The 19,070-nt window shown below is 23.8% G+C and overlaps 1 protein-coding gene across 8 annotated transcripts in view; it reads left to right on the top strand.

Moving 5' to 3' along the window:
- Nucleotides 1-19,070, top strand: part of AChE-2 (acetylcholinesterase 2) — a 92,740-nt gene extending 73,670 nt beyond the window's left edge. For all 8 annotated transcript variants that reach the window (XM_011065851.2, XM_087403310.1, XM_087403306.1 and 5 more), the window contains exon 7: nucleotides 1-19,070. This exon is cut by the window's left edge and continues 9,117 nt beyond it. The gene's annotated coding sequence lies outside the window, so the exon portion shown is untranslated.

Genomic DNA, 19,070 nt, shown 5'->3' with positions numbered 1-19,070 from the left:
GAATAATGTGACCAAAGATACTCAGCAAATTTTTAATTCATCTATCTAATAAAAATTATATTGAATATCGATTATCTTTAATATCGATTTTTAAATTTTGTGTCTTGAACAGGAAACCGTTTAAATTTGTCGATAAAAACAAAAAGTTACTAAATAATGAGCTTTTGCTCTTAATTCAAGTAGATAATATAAATAGTATAAGAGATAGATTATTAGTAAAAAAAAATAAAAAGATAAACAGTTTGCATCCAACAAAGAGAAAAGTCTCTATGGATAAACGTGGAAGATAGTATATAATAACTCGAATAATATGAAATGCATTTTTTTCAAGAAACGATTCTCTGATTGAGAAACATTCTCTGATTGATGTAAGTTTGATTATTGTCAATTTAAAAATGTTGACAAGAATATTGGCACCTGTAATTTTAAAATTCAGCGATTAAAAATAAAAAGATTTATATATATATATCATTATATTATCATTATATTATAAAAATTAACTACACAGATTTCATTATACATTTTGTTTCGTTATTAATATTTATTTTACAACAAAATTTTTATGTAATTAAATCACACGAAATTACATAATATTTTATATTCCGAAAATGCATGCAATTATATGTATATTGTAATCTCACTTATTCATAAAAAAAGACCAAAGAAAAGTCAAATCAAGAAATACTTATACGAGATAAAAGATATATAATATTAAGTATAAAGACCCACTCGAAAGAAGTCCTTGCAATGTATACTCAAACAAAGAAAGAAACTATAGGAAGCAAAAAAGAGATGATATATACATATATACATTTTTAAGGAGAAAGAATAAAAATGAAAGATAAAGGATGAATAATTAAAGCAAGAAATAATCTTAATAGAATCTGTTAATAATCTGTTTGGCATTTAACAGAAGGATTATAATATGCCCTCATACATATCATTAGGTAGTTCTTCATTCATCGAAGCGTCTCGTGTAGTGAAATTAACATTAGAATCAGTGCCTCGACGAACGACATATGTTCGAGGATCAGCTGCGTAGGATGATATGAATAATAATGTTATGCTTTGTTACTTATGAAATAAGATGTAAAACAGAATTTTATAAATTTCTTGCATAAAATTTTGCAGGCATCTTATGAACAATGTTTTTCACAAGTTATATGTCAGAGACAATTTTTACTTTTATAAGTAATATTTTTACTTTAAGTAAAATCATTTTTTGTTGCTAGTATAATAACAATAACAGAGAATAGATTCATTATCTAAGTTGATATAATAAATAATTTATTTTCTAATTTTTTGTTATGTTCTTGGAGGATTAACATGTACTTTTTGATAATAAAAAATTGATGAGTATATATATTTTAATGTGAAACAAAATCCATATCAAACCTATGATTTTTATAACACAGTACTATTTTAAATGTAGTAATAGACATAGACCGGATCCTGAGATATATCTAACTTAAAATTCTCTTTATGCAATTTTTATGTTATTTGGTTAGAAAAATTTTTATAATTTGTTAATTACAATATAACCATGTTTTTTAAAAAGTTATTCAAATCTAAAATATTTGTATAATGCATTTATGAAACATAAAAAGAATTATACAATGTCTTGTTTAAGAAATAATAAATAAATATATGTAATTTTTATTTAAGAAATAATAAACATAACTACATAGTTTGCGTTTTTTATAGATCACAAATGTACTATAATGAACGCACCATTATTGTTTCCTCTTTGACTCTTCTTTAATTTTGATTTTTCGTTAGGACAATGCACGATAGCAAGTACAATCGTTTTTCTCTCTTTTTTTTATTCCTTCACACATACACTCTCCCCCATCTCTTTTCTCTCTCTCTCTCTCTCTCTCTCTCTCTCTCTCTCAACATTTTTCAATATTGTATCAAATATACTGTATATAATGAAATATTACATTCAATATATACAATAAGATAGAGAATATACATATAGGAAAAAATGAGATAATTGTGCGCATTTTGATTTATCACTTTTCTGAAAAATGGAATCGCTACTACGGCATTAGAAGATAGAGTTCTTTTTAGATCTAACTATAAGTTATATAATTTGAAAATATAGTTAATAGTAAAAGTGAGAAAAAGTGAAATTACATATTTTGATAGTAATTTTGGCATCGCAGAAAATAAGACGGTAAGTTCGTATTCCTATTTTGTTTATTTAATCGTGCATGTCTTATATCAAAATACATTGTTATATACGTGCATCTTTTAAGATATTATTTATTAAATTAAATTAAAAAGTCTTTCAGTAATCGTTTTTCTTATCAAATCAATTCACGGCGAGAAATTATGCGCATGGACAATTCGAAGTTTTCTTCCAATGAGAAGTGCACTATTTTGTGAAAATTAAGAAGATATGGAACTCAGCCTAGTTGACAAACTAAAAGTAACATGAAAAATTCTTCAATATGAGAATACATATCAATAGAGGAATATATATTTATGGATTGTATTTCCTTATATCGATTTCAACTTCGAAAACAACTTTACAGCAACAAATTCCCCTTAAGTGCGATTCCCCTACAATTTCTCTACTTTCTCCTATATTCCTTTTATATCGAAAATTCTTTAATTTACATTAACATCATGCATTAAAATAATAATAATTTTTTAGAATCTTATTAAATTCTCATGTTAAATTCTATAAATAGATGATGAACGAAATTAATTTTATATTTAAATAAAATATTCTATAATTAGTTTAATATTGAAGTACGTCTCTATTGCAGATAAATCGTTCTTACTCGAGTTACAAAAGAGGATTAGTAAATTTTATGCGATATAAAAACTTTAAATGTTCCTATATTTTTGTATAAAAAAAGTGAGATGAGAAAATTATTTTTATTTGATATTCAAGTAAGTCATGTATACTTGTGAAATAAAAAGACAGAAATAAATCTAAATATAAAAAATAGAGATGGAAATATAAGAAGAGACAGAAAGAGAGAGAATCGAATATGTTATAAATGTGTACACAATTTCAATTGGCAGTAGCACGATTGTACCTGTCCAGTGTTTTTATAATTTAGTGCTTTTACTTCGTATCGCGCAAATAAAATATTAATTATTTAACAGAAAATGAAATTATAAATTTAAAATTATTAATAACTTCTATAATATTTTAAAAAAGAAATTCGATATTTTACAGACTTGTAAAATATTCTTGGATTGAATAAAAAACATTTAATTAACATACAAATTGAGCCTTTCCAAATAAACAACGATTTATGTATTTTAATACATTCAATTATCTATCTCCGCGAATATCCATCATTTACGATATAAAAACAAAGGATTATGCTATCTATCGTAATACACTTTGTTATGTAAACGACCATCACTTAACTCCTCGAACATAATCTTAATAGACATGATAGTTGAGATTACTAATTTGTTAGGTTTGGTTGCAACGTTATTTTGGCTTTAAGCAAAACTTAAAATTCTCTCTGTCTTTATCTCTTTTTCGCTTTAAAGCGAGTTAGAGAGAGAGTTTTAAGTCTTGCTTAAAGCCAAAGTAACGTCAAACTTTGGTACAACCGAGTCTTAGACACGTAATTTAAGATATAAGTTTATTTTAAAAATGTTGCAAATTGTTGTTCTATCGAAAATAGCAGATACGCATTTTATCTACTGAAATATTTTATCGTCTGTGCTAATGAAAATATTTAAAAATAAAGCACGAGGATTTTTGAAAGAGAATTTCAAAGGATTTTTTTAATTGAAAAACATCAAATGTGTATTGAAAAACATCATATGTGTAAAAAAAATAACATAAAATGCTTACTGTAAGAGAGATAAAATCGTGCAGTTATTAATAACCTTTCACTTACATTATACTACGAAATTCTGTAAAATTTTGAACTATATTTTTGAAATGTATTCTGTATACGTGAATACTCGTTAGTGTACTCAAACAATATCTTTTGATGTTTATATTCTCCAACGGAAAATTTTGGGAAATACAAAACAAGTAAATTTTAAATATCCTTATTTTGTTATTATTAATGGTGACATAAGAGCGTGTAGTAAATAAGGTATTAATAAAGAAGTCTACAGATATATACTGTTAATAGTATTACTTTAAATTATTTTATTAAATACAGTATCCTTACATATAATATCAATAAAAATATAAAGAATAGAAATAAGATACAGTAAACAAATAAACAAAAATAAAATATTTCATTTTTGTGTTAGTATTATAATATCTAATGATTTATATTATTTGCTTATTTAATATTTTAATACATAGATAGAAATTTATACATAGAATCTCCTTTTCTATTATGCTTTTAGATTAGAAAATTTAAATTATATTAAGTGGGAAATTATCTTATATGTGTAAATCTAGAAAAATAGCTTAACATAAATCTAAGAAAAATAGCTTAACATTAGTTATAAATAATGGCGTGTTAAAATAAAATACTTTTTGTTAACAATTCTTTTCATATTTTTTTCTTTTGTTATACTATAAAAAAATTCCTAAAATAATAATTCGTTATATTTTTTTATCATTTCCTTATCTTTATTTTTTATACAACAACTTACCGTAAATTATCAATTAGACGATATATCTACAGACAACAAACTTTGTAAAATTTGAATTTTTATATTTTATGTATTGTAGATTAATTTTCAAAAAATCAATTTGTAAAAACAATAGTTTGTTAATACTTATCATTAAACGTAACACGAAATTTCTATTAGTAAATATAGAGAAAATGAAGAAAATGAGAGAATATTTTAAGTATAATCATAAATCTGTAACAGTTATTAAAAATGCAAATATTAGTAATGCATAGATAAATAAATGTTTTACTTAAAATGCAAAATAAAATTTAGACGAAATTAAAACTGCTTTTAAATATATGATATATTTTTAACATAATGATTAAAAAAGAATTCAAAATAAACAGAGTATGCCCATTAAGTGACATGAAATCTGAATATCTGAGAAATAATAAAGCAAAGAAAGTATAAGATGAAAATATAAGGCGTGCATGGAAATAAAAGAAGAATGCTTGAAATTTTTATAATTAAGCAGCAATATGGTAAAAATATGGTACAATAATTTTTTGTGCGTGTGCACGCACCCACGCACGCACGCCTAAAATATTTCTCATTTAATTTAATGAATATTATGTGCTCTCTAAATACTGAATTTCTTTTTTTTAATCAGACTGAATGATCGATGAAAAGAGAAACAGAATATTTTAAAATTAGATAGACATTAAGTAGATGAATGATTTTATTAAATGATTAGAATTTAATATTAGTCTTTTTATGTACGATTAGTTCTCAAACACGTAATATTTATCACAGATCTAAGTAATTATTCGGATTAATGGATACCGTCGATGATCTTGACTTCAATATATATTATTGAGGTCATAACTTTGAACGATCTTCAAAAAATTTTAAGTGATAGTAGCTGTTCGTTCTAAAGTTATTAACAAATAAAGTTTAAAAAACAATGTCTTATTTCTACTACATATACAATATTAGAAACTGTTCTATATCCTCCCTTCGTGTGGAAAGTCGTATACCCGTCAGTATATAGCAGAAATAAGACATTATTCTTTAAATTTTTATTTGTTAATAATGTTTGCATCGATTCTATTAATGAATTTATTCATTGCTTCAAAGTTATCATTCATGTCCTTCGATACATCCTTATATCGATATATAGTAGTACGGCAACAAAGTTGGACAAGTTTGCTTAGTCGCTTTTGTGTTATATTTGATTCTTAATCCAATTCTTTGATTTTTTTGAATGTGGATTTCCACACTAAGCTAAATTTTGTGAAGTTCTCCACGATTCGACACTATAGTTGTTGGACCTAAAAAAAATAGAAATATGTGTATATACATAACTTTTTAATATACTTCTTTCCTTTAATTCTTTTGTAAAGTATTAATATTATGTCAAAATTATAATTAAATTTTTAAAATATAGTTATTTGTTTTAAGTTATTTGTTTAATAAAGAATAGTAGGTACATACACATGTGTTAAATGTACGTAGTGCTTAAACATTTTCGGCAAAATTATCTACTATTTTTCAATATTTGTAGAATTTTTATGTAATCTACATCTATAAATAATTTTAATAGAATTGAGAAACATACGAAATACTTTTTATTATTTGTTAGATTTGTTTTACACAGCAAAAACGTGCAACAAGTGACGCAGTTTTTACCACTATTATGTAATTGATGATTGATCCGTAAAAACTTCGAATTTTTATCGATGCATTTGTAACTTTGTTGCAAAATCCGTTCCAATATTTTAATTTATTAACTATGAATCAAAATTATATAAGTACATTAATATATCTTTGCCCATTTGTTTCTTAATAATATACAAAAACAAGTATATGTATACTGCAAACGTGCGTAATCAATAGACTGATGAGGGATTTCTGAAAAAAATGATATTCATATTAAAAACTATTAGAAATATTTTGATTTTAATTTGTATAGACAAAAATTATTATCCAACAATTAAAATATTAGATTGTATAAGATTGTAAAATTAGTTTCAACTGAATTCTTTAGCAGAAATATACAAACGTATTTTTGTATTTTCTTTTCTAAATTATAATATAACTTTATTCAATATAGCTATATCTTTATTTCTTGATAAATATCCACATATTTCCTTATATAACTCAAAATTAGCTTAATAATTTAATTATAATTGTAGAAAAATATTTAAATAGTAATTATTTCTGATGTTTTTTATTATTATTGCATATGTAAACGTTCAAGAGTGTTTTCTCATTTTACAATGTTTTCATATTTCGCAAGAACAGCAAGTGATTGTATGTCGTAGCAAATTTCGTGAATACAACGGGTATTCGTTTATTGCTAGCTGCGACACGTCAGGACTATTTTTAGCACATATTTCAGTAAAAGAATAAAAATTCATAAATGTGTGTGTGCCAGAGAGTTTCTTCGATAGCACTGTAGAATCGAAATATATATATGAAAATCAGAACATGCTTTAGTTAAGTATTATTTTTATAAATTTAATTATTTATAAATTCAGCAAAGGTGGGAACGAAAAATATAGAAGAGAAAGAGAGAGAATGAAGAAGTAAGGCAAAAGTGATAAATAGATAAATCAGTAAATAAAGCTTCCTGGCGAAGAGTGCTACGATAGAAACAGAATCCAAACTACTGGTCATTATCTTTTTTAGTTCTTGTTTTATTTTAAAATATAGACAAAAAAAGACGATTTGAATGTACTCCAACAGAAATTAAGCTTAAAAATCTATCTACATATTTGGCGATATTGATGCAATGATTGTTAATAATACATATTTTGAAATAAAATAAATTTCTTTTTTATTAGAAATACTATATAGTCTATGTCGATAAAATTTTTTTTATATAAAAATATATACTTATGAATATATAAATATATAAATGTGTGTGTGTGTATATGTGTGTGTGTAAATATAAATAATTATGTACGAAATCTATTCATGTATTATATATCTATATATATATATATATACATATACATATATATATATATATATATATATATATATATATCAAATTTTAAATAAAATAAATCCTATATTCTTGGTCGAAACAGATCTTAATACGTAAATACATATTCTGGGAATTTATATATATTCTAATTCTGCAGCATGCCGAAATGTTTTTCTGGACTTACTTAAAGCATATTTATGAGCAGAACCAGTATAGTAATATTACTTATTACATCATGTGATTCTGTTGATAAATGCGTTTCCGGAAAAACATTTCAGCGATATGCAAAATCAGAATGTATATAAATTTACGTACGAAGTATGTATTTGCTAAGATTCGTTTCATTCGAATATAGAGTTCTTATTAAAAATTATTCATATCGATGTAATAGTCGCTTCATATTGTTTACTCATATATATGTTTTTTTTCTGTAAAATTTTTCTCTTTTATACAAGAAAAAAATTATCATGAGAAGATAAAAAGAAAAAATATTTAGAAGTATAATTTTTGTATTATTTCTTTTATAAAAAGTTTGAAAAAATGAGAAAAAAATCGAAAATATGACGAAAAAAATATATACATATATGATTATATGTAGGTAATTTTTTTTTATTAAACTTGACTTGCTTTAAACGTGACTTTTTGTAAAAATGCGAAATTTGTTTTTTCATTATTTTTTATGTTCTAATTATTTTTTTAGTTATTATTTCTCTTGTACTCTCTCCAAAAAAAAATTTTAAAAGAAAGGAACATTAAAACATACATACAGCCATATATATATGTATATATATGTATATATTTTTTATACACAATTATATATACATATACATATACAATTATATTTACATATACATATGTATGTTTATATTATACATATTTTTATATATTTGTATATATTTTTATATAAAAAATTTTTTGTCGGGATAAAACTGAAAGACACGTTTATTCCGCTGTGGCATTAACATTTATGGTATAAAAACATAAAGAGAAAAAGCTAAATGGAAGGATTATATTTTGTTAAATTATAATTATATACACATATATATAATCTTTATTCTTATTTTGGCTATAAAGAATTTAATTTGTTCGATTTTTACAATATCGATTACAATTCGATAAAAATATCATGATGTTTATATGCAATACAAAGTCACATATCTAATGGAAGTGAAAAAAAAAAAAAATATATATATATATATATATAATGACATTCTCACTTTAATTTATATGTTTCCATTATCACTTATACACAAACAATTTTCTTCTCTATAACAATCATAAATTAGAGTAACAACTAACATTTCATTTAGCTGATAACAATTATTTTGTAATTTTTGGAGCGGCTAAAAGGAACAAAAACGAAAAAAGAATATTTTTATAAAAAAATACAAGTTTCCATCTGCTCATATAAACATGAAAATGGCATTTTATTCTCTCCATATGTTCTCTTTGGAAGCAGTGATACTATAGATCGAAGAGAGAGAAGATATATGCTTGCATATAAATCGTATACTTCAAATTTGTCGCAAGATGCAATCTTTGCATAATCTAAAAAAACTTTAGTGGATTATAGTTCGAAAATCGAAAAGAATGATATCAAACATTCATTTGTTACGCATTGGCAAGTTTATAACAATTATACTAATTATAAATATAATTGCATCGTAAATCGAACCTTGCGTCGAACAACTCGGTCGATAATTAATACAATAAATAAACATATTTGAGATTAAAACAAATTATATTATCAAGAAATATCTCAAATATGTAGGAAAAGATTTTTGATAATATTCAATAACATATTGAGAGAGGCAATGAAACATAGTAATAAACACAAGTTGAAAATCTTTTTAAATTACGAGAAATGCAGTTGATTTATATAACAAAAAATTAGGACAATATACATTTCACATTATTTATTCTGAAATATAAATCTCATTCTCGCTATTAAAAGAATTTAATATGCACGTAACATGATAGTATAGTGCAGAATGTATAAGTGAGTCACAAGTATGTTTTAAAATTACATGAACATGTTTCTGAATGGAAAAAAAAAACGAAAATACAAATGTTCTAATAAATATTATGTTCTAAATGTTTTATTATCGAAATAAATAAAATCCTGATTTACAAAACGAATGCGCCAGTTATATATGTACGTCTATAGTAACACACATATATATATATATTAGGTGTTGGAATTAATTCGTAGCGTTTTACAAGTGATGGGAAGTACTTTCATTAATGTATTTTTTAATGCTCATGTGAAATAAATAACATTCTTTCATTAAAAACGCTACGAATTAATTCCAACGCCTAATATATATATATATATATATATATATATATATATATATGTGTACAAAATGATGAAGGATCATTTTCAACATCCCTTATAAACAAAAAAAATTTTTAAATTTTTAAAAATACCACTTGAATTTTTAAAAATAAAGTCATTTGATATTACTATATTCGTGATCATTATTTCGATAATAAAAAATTTGTAACTTAATGTTTATAAAAATATTTGTTCTTTCTTTTTTTCTTTCATGAATACGCTCATGAAATTTTAAAACATACTTATGATTTAGCCTGTGTATGATGACATGACCAAGAATATACAAGAAATGTTTGTAATTATTTATGGTAGTTACAAGAGTGGCTATACACATATTATTTTTTTACAACATAATATAGCATACTCTTTTTACCGAGCTTTTATGTAACGTATGTTTAAATATTGCAAAAAAACTTCCATTTACTTTATTGAGTTATTCATATTTTGCCGATTAAAATGTTGAAAGGTATTATACATTACATGTACGTTTGTAATGTACATTTGTAATGCAAAATTTGCGTATCGTGGTCTTATTCAACAGATTTTATTACTTGCTATATATTAATCACTTTTAAATCAATATTATAAAGAGAATTTAAAATATACGCGCGCGTATGTGTGTACAATACATAAAATTGTGTACAATACATAAAAGTGAAATGAAAGAGATCGATACGATTAATTAGTGACAAAGAATTCTTTCGTGCGTGCGTGCGTGCGTGCGTGCGTGTGGTCAGAAATTTCTTATTTCTTTTCTAATTCAACTTTTTTTTTAAATTGCTTTTCAGATATTATGTCAATTATTATTTAAAAAAAACAAAAGAAAAAAGATTATATTAATGTCATGTTATATTACAAAAAGTAATTCTTTTGGACATTTAAACAGAACATTTAGATGCAAAAGAGATATCTTTTATCGCATATATTCGGACCAACAATAAACCTCTTTTATTAAAACCTCTGTCTTATGTATCTCAAGATGAATTATTCTTTTTAGATTCTAATATTAATGTATTCCAGAACGTTTGCGTTTTTTAACAATTGTATTAAATAAAATAAACAACTGAATAGATAGAAACAAACGAATATAAAGTATCGGAAAGAAGTAAAAAATAAAACAGAAGAAGAATTATTTTCGAAATGTAAAGTCAATAAATAACAAATACATATTTATTGCATTCCTTTCAATTTACACACAAAAAATACTATTCTAATAGAGATCTTATGGCTTTCAAGGATTACAATGATGTCTCGTGCTATGACGCGCTTCGCTTGCTTAGCGCCGAAACACTACCATATCTCTAGATATTATTTTCAAATGATATAAAAATGTAGACATAAAAATGCGATAAACGAGATAATAGAAAAATAATTATAATAATAAAACGTAAAAATTCTAAAAAAGTTGTTTACTTATGGTTAAAAGTTGCAGTTTATTTTAATAAAAAATAGAAATAAAGAAATATTATTATTACTATTATTAAGTTGCATAGGATAGAATAAATTCTGGCGATTAATGTAATCAGGAAATTTATTATGTCTTTATGAATAGAGAAATTTTTTTAATTTTATTTGGAGCATTTAGAAAATGAAATATATCTACTTTTCATAAAAAAAAGTAAAATAAAAAAGGAAAAACTTTTGTTTATAGCAGCGTGTTAGAAATATATATATTTAAGGAAAAACATTAATCATTACTTGCATATTTTATTGAAAGAAAAGATTCAGATTTAGCAGATATATAAACAGCTAAAAAAACGAAATTAATAGAAACGACTGATTATAAATGAGTAATTTTCTTATAATTTAATATTACAGTTAATGTTAGATGAATGTTTAGTCATTAATAATTAGCAAAGCAGTTAATAATTTTTTTATAAAAGTAAACGCATCATACGTGCATAACTTTATGTATGTAAAAGAAACAATCTTCATTATGTTTGCTTGTTAATAAATAAGCCAACTGAGATCGGTCAATTCTTTACAAGCAAGCCAAACTTTGATGCTCTAAGGATCTACACCTAGATATAAGTTAGTATAAATTAATGTCCATGAACCTTTTTACAGGGTAGATATACAAGAATATACAAGAATGGAAAGAAAATAAAAAGAAAATGTTTCTTTCAAACTTTTTGGACCTTTCGATAAAGATTGAAACTTAGAATTAAGGTTTTAGCTTTTGTAGAAATACATACACTGAAAAAATTAGTTGAGTGTTAACCTAAACTATATATATATATAATAACTAGATCGTTGTCTGGTGAAATATGAATGATCCATAATTTTAATTAAGCTAACTAGACAAATTTGGTCGCGCATTAAAAATAATAAAACTTTACAATATAAAATATATAGTAATATCTTATTAATATCTTATTAATAAGTAGTAGCTTTTCAGTGATAATATGTGGATACCAAGAACTTTAGCAAATCCCATTTTGGGGACTCGCGTTTAAAGAACCATTTTTATTAGAATATCGGTGAAAAATAATTCTGCGATTTTTATTTTATTCTGTGTGATTTTTTATTTATAAGAAATAAAATTCTACCTTTTCCATATTGCATATACGCACACATACACACACATATATACACACACACACACACACACACTGCCCACGGGTGATTATCAATCATTATAATTAGAAATTCTATATAATAAATATAGTGCGCTGACAATTGATACAAATATATAAATATAAGATGTTAGATTAAATAATAAAATTAATGATACATTATCATCTCTTAAAATTAAGAACGAGACGGATTATTAATTTTATTATTTAATCTGTACGAAGTATAGCACAGATTCCTATTGCCTTGATTTTGTATATTTATTATATTTTGAATTGAAGGAATCTTAATTTTTAATTCTCGTAAAATTCTATTCCAAATTCTATTCCACCAATACTTTTTTAATCATACACATGCTACGTTAATTTAAACAAATTTTTTTCTCTAATAGTTATAATAATAATTTTCAGGTATTTGGATATTATTTCTACACTATACACAACTGTGCACACCGTATCACATCTAAATGGTCTGATTACATACAAAAACATTTGATTGGAGTAACCAGGAATTTTGTTTGTTTCCATCAAGATTTGCTTAACCAAATATATTTTAATTCAACTATAATTGTTTTTTCCGTAGCTAACTCAATGATATAAATGTTTTATAAAAAGATTTTATTTTAAAATAAAAAAATATTTAGCAAAAGTAAACCGTAAATATTAATATATAAAGAAGACATTTAAATAAGTGAGAAAATGTTTTATATTTTGATTTTTCTCTCTTTTTATTAAATTTATCAAACTTATATTAAAAATATATTAAAATAAAAGACAAGATATAATTAATTTGTATATAGACATATTTGACATTCAATAAATTCACAAATCGTTGATAAATCCCGGTTATTGCAACACGCATTTAATGTGAAGGACAATCTGTAGTAGTAAAAGTAAATGAATTTGCCAATTGAAGATACTTAATTGATCACAAATGTAATTATCAATTATGACATCTTGTAAGCTTAATGCTTCTTAGGTATGCAAGATAATTATTTACCATGTTTACTATTATACAATAATTTTATTTTATGTATAAATGTTTCATATATTTTTAAGATTACTTTAAATTTTCAATCGCATAAATATGAAGCAATTGCGTGAAAAGTTAATATATACATTTACACGTTTAGCAAAATTATTAATCATAAAAATTATTAATAATTACAAATAAAACAATTGGTAAGTGCTTTTAATTAATAAAAAATGTAAAATGAAAAGAGAGAGAAGAGGGGAAGGGAAGAAATAGAATTATATTATATAATCATATTTATACAATAGAAATTGTATTTATATTAAATTTATATTAGGTTTTTAAAATATAAATTAAGTTTATAATTAATTTTGTGAGAGTTTATATACTCGAGTTTCTCATGTGAATGTTTTAAACAATTTTTGCACACAGCGAAACTAAATTTTGTTTGCACGCGTGTTAATTAGCCTATCATAACTGATGCGCCCAGTTAAAAAATGCAAATGAAAATTAGGAAAAATTATTGCGAATAGAAAATTAATATAACATTCAGATGCAAACTAATTACGTTTTTGATATATGTACAACTACATTCAAATGATATAAAATAAAATAAAAAATGAATGTTGTATTATTTACATTATAGCTTACAGCTTAAAGTGTACTAAAATACCAAAGGAAAAATTCTAAATATATCTGCATATATATCATCCTAATTTAACAATTTAATCTGTTTCACATGAAATATTTAAATTAATTAATCATTTATTCTTATTTTTAAAATAATATTGTATAATAGTAGATTAGACAGTGATTTTTTACACAATAAGAATAGTAATAATTTGCAATAACTTTATTCTAATTAACGGATTAACAACATATCCTATTTATACATTATAAATTAAAGCAAATAAAAGACATCTGTGAGCCGAATAAAACCCCTCTATAATAATATATTTTATTTTATAAAATTCTATTTATGGGGATATTGAAATAAAATAAGCGAGAATCAAATCTTTATTTTATCAACTTACAGAAATAAAACATATTGTTTATATAAAATATTTGTAAATAAAAAAAAAATTTTTTTTTAACTCTGACATTGAGCTTTATTATATGAATATAATAAAGCCCAAATCAAAAATAAATTAAAAATAACAAACAAAATGAACATTATCTTTTAAAATGAGTTTTAAAATAACTTTATTAATCATAAAAAGAAAATTCCTTAAGACTTATTTTACAATTATCATTAATTTTGTCTATAATTGAACATTATTTAATATTTCATGTAAAACGGATTAAATATCTTAGGTTATAAATTAATTTAAAAGAACATATCAAAATAATATATTAAAAATATAACAAACATTATATATGTATATATTTATATTTATAAATTAAAATAGATAATTCAATATTTAATTAATTAAAATGTTTTCTCCCAATTTAATACTTAAGTGCTTTTTCTTTGTATAGGTATATTATAAATTTTTATTATATTGTATTTAATAATAAATAATTTACTTTATCATAATAATTATGTATTTTAAATATTTACTATCTCTTTTTTTTCTATTAGAAAGAATAACTATCAAAGATAGGAAAAGAGAGGAAATTTAAATACATTATTTTTTTATGCTCTTACTTTTTATATGTGTTGAAATTTAAATACATTATTTTGTATTATTAAATTTGATATACCTATCAACCTTTTTATTATAGTGTAATTCAACTGTTATTTTCTCTCTCTCTCTCTCTCTCTCTCTTTCTCTCTCTCTCTCTCTCTCTCTTATCTTCTTTACTTAAAAAAATATGTATTTTTTTCAATGATCACATATACAATTTTATATAAATTAGTTTTTAATAATATAAAATATAATTTAAAATTATCACAAATATTAATAGTTTAAATTTCTTAAATGGTAACAAATTGTGTATAACATTAACAGATTTTATGTAAGTTTTAATTATATATTTCTAATAATTTAATAGCAAGTTTTAATTTTTAAAAGATATTTTATAATAAAAAAGATTATTTTAGCAATATTTAATTGACAATACCAATTTAGTAAAAAGACATAATTTATAATTATTAATCTGTTAAATTAATATTAAAATGCGCAATACATATCTCGTGAAATTCGCATAAGAACTAGTTATTCTCAGATAAATATTATATTAGCTACATAGAATTAAAATGATTTTTTTAAATAAACAACATTTTTCAGCGCCAAACTATTGGTAAATTATTTTTTAAAGAATTATAATTGATAGAAATATTTTAAATATATTTATAAATTTTTGTATACATTATATAATTGCATACATTGTATGACCGTTAACTATTAAATTTCGTAATAATCTTAAAAAGTTGTTTATGATTATAAAATAATTGTCAAAAAGAATCATCAAGATAAAACTATCAAATCATTTGTTGCTACTCAATCGAAGATGACCAGTGTTCGTGCACAGTGCAACTTTTGTATTACAATTGTAGTACAATTTATACTATTATTACATACAAACACATAATAGTATATATATTTATGTATTAAATTACTATTACAACTTATATTATATTCTACACGATTTTACGTTGCATATATGTGAATATTTTTATGCATGTAGCGTGATTAACAAAAGGAAGGTAAGGCTAAAATCAAGAGTACTAAAATTAATTTTACATCACATATATTTTTTTATAAAACTATGACTACTTTTTTCAAAACCATTTACAAATTAGAATTTTTTACACAACAAATAAAAATAATTTTCTAAAATTATGACAAAGTGCTACGTACAATACTCTTCTAATATTATATTAGCTTGAACATTAATAATTAATATATTATAATCCCAATTTCGCGTAAATTTCTTATAAAATGCTATTGTAAAAAATATTGATGAGTAATCAAAGTTTTGTACCACTCCGAGCAATTTGTTCGCGAAGAGCTTTCTACGAGTCCAATTTCGATGAAGATCCGAGAGTAGGCTACTTAAGCGGGTAATTGAAGGAACGAACGCGAAGAAATTGATGAAATAGGATTTCTTCGAGAAAATGAGTGGCTCGTCTACATCGATTCTCCAGAAGAACACTTAAACATTTCTTATGTTCGTCGAGCTTTTAAACATTAAATACATATCTCTTAAAAATATCTCTGTAGTGCACTGTGATACTCGTGAAAACAGATGTTAGTGCAGTATAGAAGCAATAATATATCTGTTGAATCTTTATTCCAAAAATTTCATACACATTAAAATAAATGTATAAAGAAGAAATAACATTAAAAAATTTCTCTTACATATTTGTTTTACTACATAGAAGGTTCTAATGGTATATACTTATGTGTATACATGATGATATAATATATATGAAATATATATGTATATCAGTATATATATGTACCGAAAGAATTTTATTTGTTTTATATATGTATTGAATGTTGATTTGTGTGAGTGTGTGCTTTATAATTCTATATGCATAATAGATAAATAGTAATAGATATTAAGAGGACAGAGATGTTAACAATTAATATTATGTATGGCGCTAATTATAGTAATAACAATATCATCTTTAGATTAGATTTAGAATGTAAATAACGATTTAGAATGTAAATAATTGTCTAATAGAATCGTTTAATAAAAATTGCAACAAGGTGCAATTTCTCTTATAACCAATTTAAAATTTCTTTTAGTTTTCAGATAATATTGAGAAATCAGATAATTACGTTCGACAAAACATTTAACTATCGATCCTATTGATGAATCCTATTAGCAGATTTTTATTTTATTTAAATATACATTGATGTTCTATTTCTACACAAATTGAATCGTCCACGCATGTACATATACAGTACATATACAGTACATATTATCATATACTGCTAATATCGATACATAATTTACATATGTAATGTAAACTATAGATTTTCAGTATTGGTACTGTATATCGGAACACCGCCAATATACAGGATCCCCCGAAATTTAGAGGTAATACTACAGCGTAAACTTGGTGAAGAATTAAGCAATTTTTAAAAGTATTAGGTGTAGTAAAAAGAAATCCATTATTTTTCCAATAGATGGCTTTAGTAATCTGTATCTCGTCTACGCGTGACGAGATACAGATTACTAAAGCCATCTATTGGAAAAATAATGGATTTCTTTTTACTACACCTAATATAAGCAATTTTTTCCATAAAGTAGGTTTTTAATTAGAACGTTTAAAGTTTGACAAATCATAAACGTTGATAGGAAAGTGATCTGTTCGTGTGATAATGTGCATACAGCGTGTCCAATGTTTTATTTAGTATCTAATACCATTGCACATAACATAGACAGATGATTTTTTTAAAACCAACACTTATGATTAGTTAAACGTTTACATACTTAACACTACTTGACTAAAGAAAAACTGACGTACACTTTTATTATTTAATTTTTCACGAAATTTCGAAATTTCACGCTGTAATAGTATTACCCTCAAATTTCGAAACCTCCTATATGTATATTATGTATATGTGTATATACATATATATGTATATATACTATACATATATATATACACACACACACACATATATATATATATATATATATATACATACAGGATGTCCCATTTTAACTTTCGCATCGAAATATCTTGTAAAATATAAAAGATACAGAAAAATGTTTCAGATAAAAGTATGACAAAGTATTAGTTTATTAATTATGATAAAGTATTTTTTCATTCAATTCTTTTCGAGTTATACAGCTTCGAGTTAGCCGTCAGTCGAACACCTTGAATAGTACTGACATCAGTGATACTGTAATTTTCAAGCCTTACAATTCGAAAAGTATTTAATAAAAAAATACTTCATTATAGTGAAAAGCTCTCGAGGTAAGCTACGAGAATGTGTAATGAAAAAGTGGGAGGTTTCTTTAAAAAATGTAAAATATTCTGATCTTAACAACCATCCAAGATCAAACCAATGATACCATCTTATGTGCCCCTCGAAATCATACAACTCTTGTCTAAAATAAGAATTTTCCCGTATTTTATAGGTACTTTATAAGATATTTCGGTGCGAAAATTAAAATGCACCCTGTATATACACACACACACACACACACACACACACACACACATTAAATCATACGCGATTCAAATAGAGTAGTTTGTTTTAAGAAAAATTATTACACGTCCCTAATTCAATATGTAATTCCGGAGTTGGTAAAAATTATGTGTTTTAAACGTTTTTTAATAACATTATTTAAAGCATATATAAAGCATGAAAAAGCATGTTTAAAAGCAACATAATGTTTTGTCCTAAATAAAAAAAACATTGTCTTTTGCCAACCCTGTCTAATTTATCTTAAAATATACACATACATGTATATGAAACGAGATCGCTTCTGTTTTATAAAAAATTGAAGCAAAGCGATTATGATAAAAACGAGTGTGTGAGAGAGAGAGAGAGAGAGAGAGAGAGAGAGAGAGAAAGAGAGCACAAAATAACAAAAAATGTATATTGCGTTAAATGTTGTTAAGTGTAAACATAAAACTAGATGTTATATATGAATATTATGTAAAGAAAAAATGATCTATAAAAGAAATTAATGTAATTATAATAAATAATTAATATTTAAAATTAAAAA

Source organism: Acromyrmex echinatior, chromosome 2 (genome assembly GCF_024713525.1).
Source record: "Acromyrmex echinatior isolate Ae372 chromosome 2, ASM2471352v2, whole genome shotgun sequence".
Classification (NCBI taxonomy): Eukaryota; Metazoa; Arthropoda; class Insecta; order Hymenoptera; family Formicidae; genus Acromyrmex; species Acromyrmex echinatior.
The sequence above is the reverse complement of the archived record's forward strand: the minus strand, read 5'-3'. Positions and strand labels throughout refer to the sequence as shown.